The following is a 15,107-nucleotide window of genomic DNA, read 5'->3' as shown; positions in this document are numbered from 1 at the left end:
TGGGGATTGTGAGCTTCTGGAAACAGCAGGTTTTCCTTCTGCAGGACATAGGGAATCCTGTTTGATGGCTCAAGGGACCCCCATATGGAAACATTTGAGAGTGGGGCTCTACGTATGGATGCCTGGAAACCCCACCTGGCATTCCCGTCATTGTCTAGGAATTAGGTAGGTTCGATCTGCTGACCCTGTGGAGTCCTACCCAGTGTGCTGAGTTGAAATGGAGTCTCATGATGATGGGTCACAATGTGGGTTTGTGTCCAGGGAGACCTTGGAATTTTGTGGTGGCTCAAGGGCTATGCAGGATCCTCCTACCCTGAGGATTTTACACAGCTCCAATAGCAAGGTTCCCTTTTGGGGACAGAAGGTGTTCCTATGTGTCCCTCAGGGACCCCTTGTATGTTGGATTCAAGACCAGGCCTCTGGGGACAGATGGCTGAAATCCTATGCTCATGTTCAGATTAGGACCTAGGGGCATGTCAGATTAAGTCATCTTTCTCTGGGGCCATCTACCTGGGTGTCTGAGTGGAGGTAGGTTCACAGGGTGTGTCAGACTGCGCATTTTTGCCCAGGGCAGCCTATGAAATTGGCATGGCCTCAGGGGCTTTCCAGCTTTCTCTTAATGTGGAGAGATTGGCAATTGTAAGGGGCAGAGTTTCACATCGGAGGGATGGACAGTCCTGCAGTTTAGCTCCAGAGGCTGCAGCCTGCAGGATGTGTGGGCCAGGGCTCTGGGGACAGAAGTCTGAAAGCACAAACTCGGATTAGGATTAGGATCGAGGGTACGGCAAGCCCGATGTGCAGCCTCTGATGGCAGCTCCTCATTATTTTAGGGTGATTGTGAGGCGGTACTGCAGGCTTTTGTCTCTGTATTTTCTGTCTAGAATGGCCTCAGAATGTAGGTTTGGTCTCATGGGCTGTGGAAGATTCTCCCTCTCTGGGATTTTCCCCATCTCCCAATAGTTTGGTGTCATTCTGGGGGAAGGGAGGAGTCATGTTTCTGTCTCAGGGGTCCCCCAAAAAGAGGATTCCAGAGATGGGCTCTCTGTATGGGCACCTGCAAATCCCCACCTTGGGTTAGGATTAGGGCCTAGGGACATGACTAGTGCAATATGCGTGATCTTGTTGCTTCTACTGAGGGACTTATTTGAAAATGGGGCTCAGGCTGAGGGGCACAATGCGTGTTTGTGTCCCAGGCGGCCCCCCAGCATGGGCGTGACTTCATGGGCAATGAAAGTTTCTCCTACACTGAGTGTTTGACACCCAATCCAAGAGCAAGTTGTCCTGCCATGGGGAAGGAGTTCTGTTTTGTGCATCAGGTTCCCCCATGTGCATGTATTTCAGATAATTTCTGGGGACAGATGCCTGAAAACCCAGGTTGGGTAGAGATGATGGCCTATGTCCATGGCAGGTCTGATCGTTGGATTTGCAGCCAGCTGTCTGGGTGTCTGATGGGAGGTCTGGGCTCAGGATGTGTCAGACATTGCCTTAGAGCAACCTATGAGGGCCATGCCTCATATGGTTCGTATGCCTCATGAAGGTTGACCTTCATTTGGAGTTTTTGGGGAGCCCCATAAAGCACTTTTCCATTCTGATGGGGAGGCAGAGTTCTGGATTGTGGCCCCAGAATTCCCAATCCGGAGGGTTGTGGGCCAGGAGTGTGAGAACAGAAGTCTAAAAACACAGCTAGGGCTAGGATTAGGTCCTAGGGTATGGGAGGGCAATATACCAATGCTGAATCAAGATCTCCAGCATCTGAAGTATGGGCAAGTGTCAGATGTTCGCCTAGGCTGGAGTTTGTGTCCATGTTGCCTGCCAAATTGAGGTGTGGCCTTATGAAGTCATGGAGGTTTTCCCACTCTGGGCATTGTGAGCTGCTCAAAATAGCAATGGTTCCATCTTTGGGAAAGGACTAGGCCTGTTCAATGACTCAAGACTCCCCCATAGGGAAAGATTCAAGAGGAGGGCTCTACTAAAGGATGCTTGGAAACCCTACCTCATGTTCCCTTTGGCTCCTAGGAACAAAGCAGGTTCGATCTACAGGCTCTGGGGTGATCTACCCAAGGGAATATGTTGAAATGGAGTCTCATGGTAATGCATCAAAATGCCAGTTTGTGTCCAGGGAGACCTCGGAATGTAGTGGTAGCTCAGGGGCCATGAAGGATTCTACTCCCCTGAGGGTTTTACATAGCTACAAATAGCAAGGTTTCCTTCTGGGGACAGTGGGTGTTCTGTTGTGTGCCTCAGGGATGCACCATATGTTGGCACTGGAAACCAGGCCTCTGGGGAACAATGTCTGAAAACCTAAGCTAGGGTTCAGATTAGATCCTAGAGGTATGATAACTTCAATCTTCTCTCTCTGGTGCCATATACCTGGGTGTCTGGCAGGAGCATCTGAGACCTGCGGTGTCCCTAGGCCAAAATCCTAACCCAAAGTTTAGGTTTCCAGTCCCTAATACCCAGAGCACTGCTTTCAAAGCCCTCCTTATGGGGACCTCTGAATCAGAAAACAGGATTCCTACTTTCCCCCCACCATGACACCATGCTATTTGGAGCTATGCAAAACCCCCAAAGAAGGAGAATCTTCAGTCACCACATGTGGCCCCCTCCCACATTCCGTGTGCATCCAAGAGACAAAAACCAGAGGCAAAAGGCTGAGTCCCACTTCACACTTGCCCTATTTTCAGATCCAAGGAGCTTGCCTAAGGTCTGAAGATCGGGCCTGCCATACCCTTGACCTTAATCCTAACCCTAGTTGGTGATTTCAGAATTCTGTCCCCAGAGTTCTGCCCCAGACACACTACAGCATGGGTATTCCATACCCACACCACAGGACTGTACCTGCCCTCCAGAAGGAAGCTCGGCTCATTAGAGCTTCCAGAATCATCAAGAATAGGAGAAAACTACAAGCCCACTGGGCCACCCCAAATTGATAGGATGACCAAGGATGCACAGTCTGACTCACCCTGAGCAACTACCTTATATCCGACACACAGGTAGATAACCCCAGAGAGAGATGATTGAACCTGAAATGCCTCTAGGCTCTAATCTGTACCATAGCTTGGGTTCCCAGGCATCAGGTCCCAGAGACTTGGTCTCAAATACTAATATTTGCGGGATCTCTGAGCCAAAGGACACATCACATCCTGTCCCCAGAAGGAAACGTTGCTCTTTGGAGCTGTGTCAAACCCTCAGGGTAGGAGAATGAGCCACCACCACATTCCAAGATCTCTCAGGACATAAACCTGCATTGTGACCCATCAGCATGAGACACCAATTTAAGTCAACCCTCTGGATAGCTGGCTCCAGAGCCAGGATATCAAAACTGCCATGTTCCTAGGTTGCCATGGTAAGGCAAGGTGGGATTTCAAGACGTCTGTACATGGAGCTCTGCTCTCAAATCTCTCCATATGGGGAACCCTGCTCTATAAAATAACACAGCACCAAGGCCCATGATGCAAACCACGTGCGTATGCTTCCCTGGATACTAATGCACAGTCTGATACACCTGAGTCACGTCCCCCAAGCAGCCACCAAGACAGTTGGCTCCAGACCCAGGAGATCAGACCTGCCATGACCCTAGGCCCCTATGCTAAACCTAGGTTGGGTTAGCAGTCATCCATACCCAGAGCCCTTTTCTTGAATCCCTCCACAGGGAGGACTCCACAGCCACAAAACAGAACTCCTCCTGCCCCCTGGAAGGAAACCTTGGGTTTTGGAGCTACGTAAAAGTCTCAGAGATGGCAGAAACCTGTGCTGCCTCTGAGGTCATGCCCACTTTTGCAGTCCATCCTGGACACAAACACCCATTGTGACCCTTAGCCTGAGCTGATTTTCAACAAAGCCACATGGATAGCTTCACCAGATCCAGGATCTAAGTACTGCCATGCCACTAGGACCAAATGCAAAACCTAGGCTGGGTTTTCAGGCATCCATACCTGGAACACTGCTCTTGAATCCCTCTATATGGGGGAACCCAGATTCATAAGGCAACACAGAACCTAACCCCAGAATAGACCAAGCTATTTGGATTTGCACAAAAACCCCCGAGCAGAACAAATCTCCTTGCCACCATAAGGCTAAACCTATATTTGGCACATCTCATCTACACAAAGTCCAGACTGAGTGACATCCTGACCCTTGCCTTAACATCAGATTCCCTGGAGTTTGCCTCAGTGTACATACGTTGGACCTTCGATGCCCTATGCCCTCACCTAGCCCTAGCTTGGATATCGGGCCTCCATCTAGAGAGCCCTGGTCCAAGAACCCTCCAGATAGGGCCTACCAGAGCCGCAGCACAGAACTCTTCCTGCTCTCCAGAAGGAAAACGTGCCCTATGGAGCTGCACGCAACCCACCAATTCAGAAAAAGCTGCACGAACTCACTAAGCCACCCTCATTTACGAAATCTGGCCCTGGACACTAAAACACATTCTGTCCCTCACCTGAGCCCTGACCTCCAGTCAGTCACCCAAATAGCTGGTGCCAGAGTCGGCAAATCAGACTGGCCATTCCCCTAGGCATGAATCATAACAATATGTTGGGTTTTCAAGCATCAATCCCCAGTCCCTTCTCTCAAGTCCCTCCACATGGGATACCCCTGAGTCACAAAACATAACTCCTCTTGTCCCACCCGAAACTTTCTGGAGATATTTATATCCCCCAGAATTGGGCAAAATCTGCATTGCCCTTGAGGACACATCCATTAATGCTGGCCTCCCGGGACACAAACACCCATTGTAAGCCGTAGCCTGAGCCCCACTTTCAGCACAACCCTATGGGTAGTTTGTCCCAGAGCCAGAACCTAAAGCCTGTGATGCCACTAGGACCTAATCCTAAACCTAGTTTGGGTTTTTAGGCATCCATAGCTGGGGCCCTACTCTCGAATCCCTTCATATGATGCACCCCTGAGCCACAAAGCAGGACAGTAACTCTTCCCCAGAATTGACCAAGATATTTTTTAACTATGCAAAATTCCCAGAGCAGGAGAAAACTCCATGTCCCCATAATGACATTCATAGGTTTGATGGATCTCATGGATACAAACTCCAACCTGAGCGACCGCTTCACACTTGCCTTAACCTCAGATCCTACGGAGCTTGCATCAGCGACTGCAGATTCGCCCTGTCATGCCCTGGGCCCTAACCATACTCCTGGATTGGCCTCTCAGACTTCCGTCCTCACAGACGCGGTCTATATTCCCTCTGGCTAGGGAACCCCGGAGCCACACCACAAGACTCTGCCTGCCCTCCAGATGGAAAATGTGCCCTATGAAACTGCACACAAATCCCGTATTAGGAGAAAGCTGCACGATACCTCTAAGCCACCCATAGTTGCGGAAGCTGACCCTTGACACTAGTACACATTCTGTCCCTCAAGATGAGCACCGACCTCCAGTCAGCCACCCAAGTAGCTGACGCCAGAGTTAGCAGATTGGACTTCCCATGCCCCATGCCCTAAGCCTAAACCTAGGTTCAATTTCAGGCATCCATAACCAGAGCCCTGCTCTGGAATCCCTCCATTTGGAGGACTGTAGAACCATGCAACAGGACTCCATCTGTGCTCCAGACTGAAACCATAGTATGTGGAACTGTGCAAAGCCCCCCGAGCAGGAAAAGCCACCATTCCCCAGCAGGACACCCACACCTTTGGCAGCCCTAGGACACCAATTTAATGTGAGTGAATGCCTGAAACTCTCCTTCAATTCAGAATCCGGTGACCTTGCCTCAGAATCTGCAGATCAGAGATCCATAGCCTAGACCATACACATAAACCTAGCTTGGGTTTTCAGATATCAGTCCCCAGATTGTTGGGAAAAAAAACCCTCTAGACTGGGGACTCTGGAGCCACAGCACATGATGATCCCTGCCCTCCAGATTGAAACCTTGTCCTATGGAGCTGCACAAAACCCCTATATTAGGGCAAACATGCAGGGGCCTTGATACCATCGCTCTTTTGAATACGACCATGGATCCTAATACACAGGAGGGCACAACCTGAGTCCCGACCACTGATCAGCCATCAAGGCAGCTCTACCCAGAGGCAGCTGATCAGACTTTCCATGCCCCTAGGCTGAAATCCTAACCCTAGTTTGGGTTTTCAGGCATCCATACACAGAGCCTTTCTCAGGAATTCCTCCACATGGGAGACCACTGATCCATAAAAGAAATCTCCTGAACCCCAAGAGAAACCTTGCTATTTGGAACTATGCAAAATCCTCAGATGGAAGAAATGTGATTTGCCCCTGAGGCCATGTCCATTTTTACATGCCCTCATTGAAACAATCACCCATTGTGACCCTTATCTGAGTCCCATTTTGAACATAGCCCCAAAGGCACGGCCCAGAGCCAGGGTATAAGGCCTGTGGTGCCACTAGGACGTAATTGTAACCCTCAGTCGGGTTTTCAGGCATCAATACCTGGATCACTGCTCTCGAATCTCTTGTTATGGGGGACCCATGAGCCATTAAACAAGACACCACCAACAGCCAGGAATAAACCAAATTATTTGGAACTGCGAAATCCCCAGAATGGGAGGAAACTCCATGCCACCATGAGGCCACATGTGAGCTCGGCAGAACTCATGGACACAAACTCTAACTTATGCCTCATCCTGACACCTGCTTTAAGCTCAGATCCCGGGGAGCTTGTCTCAGTGTATGCAGCTTGGGGCTGCCATGCCCTAGGCTCAAACCCTAGCCCTAGCTTGGGTTCTCAGACTTCCATGCTCAAAGTCCTGCTCCACAAGCCCTCCAGATAGGGAACACTGAGACACACCACAGCACTAGGCCTGCCCTCTTGAAGGAAACTGTGACGATTCCATTTGTCAAAACCCTACAGCTTAGGATAATCCTGCAAGACCCTGAGGCCATCCCAAAAGTGTAGTCCGCCCTGGACTAAAAGACGAATTCTGACACTACCGAAGCAACTACCTCCAGTCATACATGCAAACAGATATCCCCAGAGACAAAAGATTGAACCGGACATGCCCCTAGGCCCTAATCTGACCCCTCGATTAGGTTTCCAGGCATCTCTCCTCAGAGGTCTGATTTCGAATACCAGCATATGGGGGTTTCCTGAGGCATAAAACAGAGCAACTCAAGTTTCCAGATGGGAAACCTGCTATTTGAGCTGTGTAAAACTTTCCGTGTAGGAGAATCATGAAGGGATCCTAAGCCATCGCCTCATTCCAAGGTCTCCATGGACACAAGCCCACATTAGGACCCATCATAATGAGAGTCCATTTCAACTCAGCACCCAGGTTGCCCCAGAGCCAAAAGATCGATCCTGCCTTGTCCTAGGAGGCAAGGGGCATGCAAGGTGGGGTTTCCAGGCATCCATCCTGAGAGCCCTACTCTCAAATCTTTCCGTATGGGGCATCCTTGAGCCATCCAACAGGACTTGCTGGTCCAGCAGCAGGAAACCTTGCTATTTGGATTAGCTCACAACGCCCAGCATGGGAAATCCTCCATGGCATAATGAGGACCCCCATTCATTAAGGGGCCAACATGGACAAAACTCCAGCCTGAGCAAATGTCTGATACTCACCCTGACTTCAGATGAAGGAGATCTCAATTAAGCCTCAGCAGACTTGGCCTACCATACCCTCGGCCTGAAACTGAACTCTAGATTTTGTTTTCAGACTTCCATCCTCACACTCTTGGCCCACAAGCCCTCCAGATTGGGAATTCTGGAGCCACCACACAGCACTCTGCCTATCCAAAAGAAGAAGAAAAAAATGCCTTACAGGGATGCCCAGAAACTGCAAATGAGGATCAACCTGCACAGCCCTTGACTGTAACACAATTTCATAGGCCATTCTGTGAATTAATGCTCTTTCTGAAACAGCCTGAGCACAGACCTCCCATCAGACAACCAGACAGATGGCCACATATCTAGCAGATCCGACCCGCCATAGCCCTAGGCTGCCATCTGTTCCCAACCTGGGTTTTCAGGCATCTGTCCCTAGACCTTAACTCAAATCACTGCACTGGGGGGATCCTGATGTACAAATCAGAACTCCTCCATCCCCATGGCAAGAAAATTTGTTGTTGGGATGATGTCAGACCTTCAGAGTGTGATAAACCTGCATGCTCCATGAGGTCACAACCATGCTTGAGGGCCAACTAGGACACAAACACTCATTGTGACCCTCACCGTGGGCCCCGTTTACTTTTCTTTTATTTAATTAACATTTTTTAATTTTTTAAAATTTGTTTATTTGTTTATTTACAGCATAACAGTGTTCATTGTTTTTGCACCACACCCAGTGCTCCATGCAGTACGTGCCCTCCCTATTACCCACCACCTGGTTCCTCAACCTCCCACACCCCTGCCCCTTCAAAACCCCCTGGTTGTTTTTCAGAGTCCATAGTCTCTCATGGTTCATCTCCCCTTCCAGTTTCCCTCAACCCACTCTCCTCTCCATCTCCCCATGTCCTTCATGTTATTTGTTATTCTCCACAAATAAGTGAGACCATATGATACTTGACTCTCTCTGCTTGACTTATTTCGCTCAGCATAATCTCTTCTAGTCCCGTCCATGTTGCTACTAAAGTTGGGTATTCATCCTTTCTGATGGAGGCATAATACTCCATTGTGTATAAGTACCACATCTTGCTTATCCATTCATCCGTTGAAGGGCATCTTGGTTCTTTCCACAGTTTGGCGACCATAGCCATTGCTGCAAAAAACATTGGGTACAGATGGCCCTTCTTTTCACTACATCTGTATCTTTGGGGTAAATACCCAGCAGTGAAATTGCAGGGTCATAGGGAAGCTCTATTCTTAATTTCTTCAGGAATCTCCACACTGTTCTCCAAAGTGGCTACACTAACTTGCATACCCACCAACAGTGGAAGAGGGTTCCCCTTTCTCCACATCCTCTCCAACACACGTTGTTTCCTGTCTTGCTAATTTTGGCCATTCTAACTGGTGTCAGGTGGTATCTCAATGTGGTTTTAATTTGAATCTCTCTGATGGCTAGTGATGATGAACATTTTTTCATGTGTCTGATAGCCATTTGTATGTCTTCATTGGAGAAGTGTCTGTTCATATCTTCTGCCCATTTTTTGATATGATTATCTGTTTTGTGTGTGTTGAGTTGGAGAAGTTCTTTATAGATCCTGGATATCAATCTTTTGTCTGCACTGTCATTTGCAAATATCTTCTCCCATTCCGTGGGTTGCTTTTTTTGTTGTTGTTGTTGTTGACTGTTTCCTTTGCTGTGCAGAAGCTTTGACCTTGATGAAATCCAAAAATTCATTTTTGCTTTTGTTTCCTTTGCCTTTGGAGACATATCTTGAAAGAAGTTGCTGTGGCTGATATCGAAGATGAGAAGTTCTCCTCTGGGATTCTGATAGATTACTGTCTCACTTTGAGGTCTTTTATCCATTTCGAGTTTATCTTTGTGTATGGTGTAAGAGAATGGTCGAGTTTCATTCTTCTACATATCGCTGTCCAGTTTTCCCAGCACCATTCATTGAAGAGACTGTCTTTTTTCCAATGAATATTCCAATGAATATTTTTTTCCTGTTTTGTCGAAGATTATTTCACCATAGAGTTGAGGGTCCATATATGGGCTCTCCACTCCATTCCACTGGTCTATGTGTCTGTTTTTATGCCAGTACCACGCTGTCTTGGTGAACACAGCTTTGTAGTAAAGCTTGAAATCAGGTAACGTGATGCTGCTAGTTTTGTTTTTGTTTTTCAACATTTCCTTAGCAATTCGGGGTCTGTTCTGATTCCATACAAATTTTATGATTATTTTCTCCAGCTCTTTGAAAAATATCGGTGGAATTTTGATCGGAATGGCATTAAAAGTATAGATTGCTCTAGGCAGTATAGACATTTTAACAATGTTTATTCTTCCAATCCAAGAGCATGGAACATTAGTTCCATTAGTTCTGCCCTAACATTGTGAACATCATCCCTGGTGACTCAGTTCTGCCTTAATAAATTCCATTTGGTCATCCATGGATTTCTAGATCCTAGCTATTGCCTGGATAATTGTTAGCCTGAATTCTTTTTCCAACATATTGTCTATTTCGATAGCCATTAGCTCTGTTGCAGAAGGTCCATCCTCTGTATTTTTCTTCTGTTGGGCATTCCTCCTCCTAGTCATTTTGATGAGAGATGACTGAATGTATATAGTTGGATGTATCGACTGTGGTGCAGTCAGGGTGCACCCTGGAACGCTTCTACGCAATCAGGATTCCCAACCCAAATGAGAGAAAAAAAGAAAAGAAAAAGAAATAGAAATAAAAAAGTAAAGAAAGAGAGAGATAGAGGAAAAAAAGGGAAGATGAAAGAGAAGGCTCAGGCCAAATGGGCCCCAAGGTAAGATTTATGAAGTATACAAACCAAAACAGACAAACAAAAAAACTGATAAAATATATGATAAGAGATATATATTTTTTATTTTATATTTCTATTTTATAAATATAAAATATGTATATATATTTCTCCCTTATCATATATTTATATATATATATTTCTCTATATATATATATATAAGCAAAAAAAAGGAATAACCTCGTCAAAAAGAACCACAAGTATAAGATTTATATACTATCAAGACAAACACAAATACACAGAAACACTGGCGGAAAGAAAAGATGCGAGAGTGGTTATAAATTCTCACTGTGGGTGAGGATGTTTACTTTGATTCTTCTTGGTATGTATCTTGATGACTTTGTTAAAGGACTCATCTTTCCTAAGATATAGGGGGATTAAAAATTGGTTTACCTATAGGGGTAGCATTGATTGGGGAAAGGGGATTACCTTGAAGTTTAACTCTATATGTATATTAGGAAATAAAAATTTAAAAAAGAATAAACTAGACTAAACTAAACTAAAATTTAAAAAGAAATTAAAAAAATAGGAAAGCAAAAGCAAAACACGGGTGTATGTATCAAAAAGTTCTGGTTAGAAGGTTATTAATGAATTTGATGCAGTGGGCATCTCACTGTGATGGTAAGTAGGTTAAAAATTATCTATATGTATAAAAAAATGAACCAGAATAGTGGTAATGAGTTAAAAATAAAAGCTGTATCTATGAAGTACTGGTGGTAGTTCTCTCTTTTTTTAAAAATTTATTTATTTATTTTTATTTGCTTATTTACAGCATAACAGTGTTCATTGTTTTGGCATCACACCCAGTGCTCCATGCAGTACGTGCCCTCCCTATTACCCACCACCTGGTTCCTCAACCTCCCACCCCACCCCACCCACCCCCCGCCACCCCTTCATAACCCTCTGGTTGTTTTTCAGAGTCCATAGTCTCTCATGGTTCATCTCCCCTTCCAGTTTCCCTCAACCCACTCTCCTCTCCATCTCCCCATGTCCTCCATGTTATTTGTTATGCTCCACAAATAAGTGAGACCATATGATACTTGACTCTCTCTGCTTGACTTATTTCACTCAGCATAATCTCTTCCAGTCCTGTCCATGCTGCTACAAAAGTTGGGTATTCGTCCTTTCTGATGGAGGCATAATACTCCATTGTGTATATGGACCACATCTTCCTTATCCATTCATCCATTGAAGGGCATCTTGGTTCTTTCCACAGTTTGGCGACCGTAGCCATTGCTGCAATAAACATTGGGGTACAAATGGCCCTTCTTTTCACTACATCTATATCTTTGGGGTAAATACCCAGCAGTGCAATTGCAGGGTCATAGGGAAGCTCTATTTTTAATTTCTTCAGGAATCTCCACACTGTTCTCCAAAGTGGCTGCACTAACTTGCATTCTGGTGGTTGTTCTCTTGTTGTGTTTTTTTTTTTTTTCTTTCCTTGTTGGTTTTCTGGGGGAGGGGCCTGCCACGTGGGTTTTCAGTCAATGATGTTCCCTGAGTTAAGTCCTCCTGCCCCCCTCAAGGGGGTGGGATCTGAGGAAACCGTTTTTTTCAGACTTTTGTTCTCTGGAGGTTTTTATGTTCTTTCATCTGTTTTCTCTCGCCTTGAGAGCTTTTAATGGTTTTTGGAGGTTTAGAGGACAGAAATCTGCACCCTGACCTCCCTCTCAGAGAGCAGCCTCAGACTGCTCTGCAGAGCTGCTTGCAGAGTAGTTTCTGAGTTACAGTCCCTGGGGATGCAGTATCTACTCCTTGTACCCAATACCACGGCAGCGGCGGCTGTCTGGGCAGCTCCAGACCGCCAGAGATGTTCCAAGCAGTGATTGCACATTGAGATTTTCCCGCTAGCCTGGGCTGGGATTGCCTGTTTTTTTCCGGGTCTGTGAGCTCCCAGCTAGCGCCTGTGAGCACTTCTTCCAGGGGAGGGTGTGGGGCGCGTGCATCTTAGGCTCTGATCCCTCAGCGCGGGTCTAAGAGTGCCAGGTTAATGCCTACCCACACCTCTCTCACGGAGGGTGTGGGGCGCACGTCTCAGGAACGTCGTATGGCGAGACTCCCAGCCCCTCAGTGGAGCCAGACCCCATGTGTTCTCAGACGCGCTGGTGGCTTAAGCACATTGGCAGCTCAGGGACCAAGACCTGGATTCTCAACCACACTCTCTCTGGCGCAGTGCCTGGGGAGGCTGTCCTGGGTCTGGAGACTTAAGCCCCTGTCCCTAACCGCCCCGATTCCCACAATTTCCCCCCGTGAGCAATGCTCTTTTTGAGTGCTTTCAACCAGACTCCAAGTTAATGCTGGTCCCCAGATGCAGAGCACTCTCATATTGGGGTATTACTTTCCAATTGGTCTCCTCTGGTGGCTCCCTTCCCCTTTTGTTTATCTTCCAATATCAGTCCGACGTTCCCACTCTGCTTTACCTGCCCACTGGCATCTTCTGCTCCTGTAGAGATCCAGACGTGTATAATTCTGATCTCAGACTGATTTCAAGGGTGCTCAGTGTTCTTTGGTAGGTAATCAACTCACTTTAGGGTACAGGTTGAAATGGTGCCTCCTTCTACTTCCCCGCTATCTTGACTCCCTCCAAAAAGTATTTCTAACACAACGTGAACAACTAACTCCACTGATATACACAGACAGATGTCCCCAGAGACAGAAGATTGAACCAGACAGGCCCCTAGGCCCAAATCTAAAGCCTAGCTTAGGTTTGTAGGCATCTCTCCTCAGAGGCCTGGTCTCGATACCAGGATATGGGGATTTCCTGAGGCACCAAACAGAACACCTTTCGTCTCTACATGGGAAACGTGCTACTGGGAGCTGTGTAAAACCCTCAGGGTAGGAGAATCCTGCAGGGCCCCTGAGCCACCGCCACATTCCAGGGTCTCCATGGACACAAACCCACATTATGACCCATCATCATGAGAGTGCATTTCAACTCAGCCCCCTGGGTAGCTTGCCCCAAAGCCAGCAGATCGAATCTGCCTTGTCCCTAGGAGCCATTGGGTATGTGAGGTGGGTTTTCCAGGCATCCATCCTTAGAGCATGCTCTTGAATCTTTCCATATGGGGCCTCCTTGAGCCATCCAACAGGACTCGCCTCTAACACAGAAGGAAACCTTGCTGTTAGGAGCAACTCACAAGCTCCAGAGTGTGAAAACCTCCATGGCCTCATTAGGCCACCCTTCTATTCAGGAGCCATCGTGGTAGCAAAATCCAGCCTAAGCCAATGTTTGATACTTGCTGTAACTTCAGATGCTGGAGTTCTTGATTCAGCCTCTGTAGAGTAGGCCTACTGTGCCCTCCGCCTGAAATATAACCCTAGTTTGTGGTTTCAGTCTTCCATACTCACATTCTTGGCCCAGATACCCTTCACATTGAGAATTCTGGAGACACAATGCAGCACTCTGCCTGCGCACTAGAAGAAAACAGTTCCCTATGGGGCTGCCCAGAATCCTCACATGGAGATCAAACTGCACAAACCTCGACTGCACCCCAATTCCTAGGCCGCCCTGTGCACTAATGCTCTGTCTGAAACAGCCTGAGCCCAGATCTCCCATCAAACACCCAAACAGTTGGACGCAAAGGCAGCAGATTGGACTTGCCATGGCCCTCTGCCGTCATCTCTTCCCAATCTGGGTTTTCAGGCCTCTGTCCCTAGACTTTATCTCAAATTCCTGCATAGGGGGAAACCTGATGCACAAAACAGAACTCCTCCTTCCTCATGGCAAGAAACCTTGCTGTTGGGATGGGGGTCAAATTCAAAGCCACATAGTAGGAGAAACCTGGATGGCCCATGAGGCCACGCCCATGCTAAAGGGCCACTTTAAGAACAAACACGCATTGTGACCCTCATCCACGCATTTAAAAAAAAAATCTTTTTTTTTTAAGATTTTATTTATTTGTTTGACAGACAGAGATCACAAGTAGGCAGAGAGGCAGGCAGAGAGAAAGGAGGAAGCAGGCTCCCTGCTGAGCAGAGAGCCTGGTGCAGGGCTCGATCCCTTGACCCTGAGACCATGACCTGAGCTGAAGGCAGAGACTTAACCCACTGAGCCACCCAGATGCCCCCCTGAACCCTTTTTGAATTGAGGTCTCTACATAGGTAGACCAAGAGTTGGCATATTGGGCTTGAGATGCCCCTAGCTCCAATCCTAACCAAAGTTGGTATTTCCCTATAGCCCAAATGTGGGATTATATTCTGGAATCCCTCTTTTGGAGGGACACCTGAGACAGAAACAGGGCTCCTCCCTTCCCACACAATTACCCCAGATGACTGGGAGCCAGGCCAAATCCTCAGAGAGGGAGAATCGTCCATGGCCAGGAGGCCACCTCTACAATACTCGGCCAACTTTGACACAAAATCCAGAGACAAAAGCCTGAGCTAGCGCCTCACACTCCCTTATTTTATATCCCGAGGAGCACCCCTCACGGCCTGTAAATCGGGTCTGCAATACACTCGGCACAAGACACAGGCCGAGTTTGTGTTTTTAGATTTCTGTCCCCACAGACCTGGCCCACACACCCTCCAGGCTGCAGCCTCTGTAGCCACACCACTGTACTGTGCCTGCACTCTTGAAGGAATCAGTGCCCATTCCATTGGCCACAACCATACAGATGAGGAGACACCTACAAGCCCCCGTGACAAACCCAATTATGTAGTCCTCCCTGGACAAAAAGTCATTGCTGACACAACCTGAGCAACTACCTCCACTCAGACACACAGACCAATGTCTCCAGAGACTGAAGATTTCACCGGACAG

This window comes from Meles meles, chromosome Y, assembly GCF_922984935.1.
Source record: "Meles meles chromosome Y, mMelMel3.1 paternal haplotype, whole genome shotgun sequence".
In the NCBI taxonomy this organism is placed as follows: domain Eukaryota; kingdom Metazoa; phylum Chordata; class Mammalia; order Carnivora; family Mustelidae; genus Meles; species Meles meles.
The sequence above is the reverse complement of the archived record's forward strand: the minus strand, read 5'-3'. Positions refer to the sequence as shown.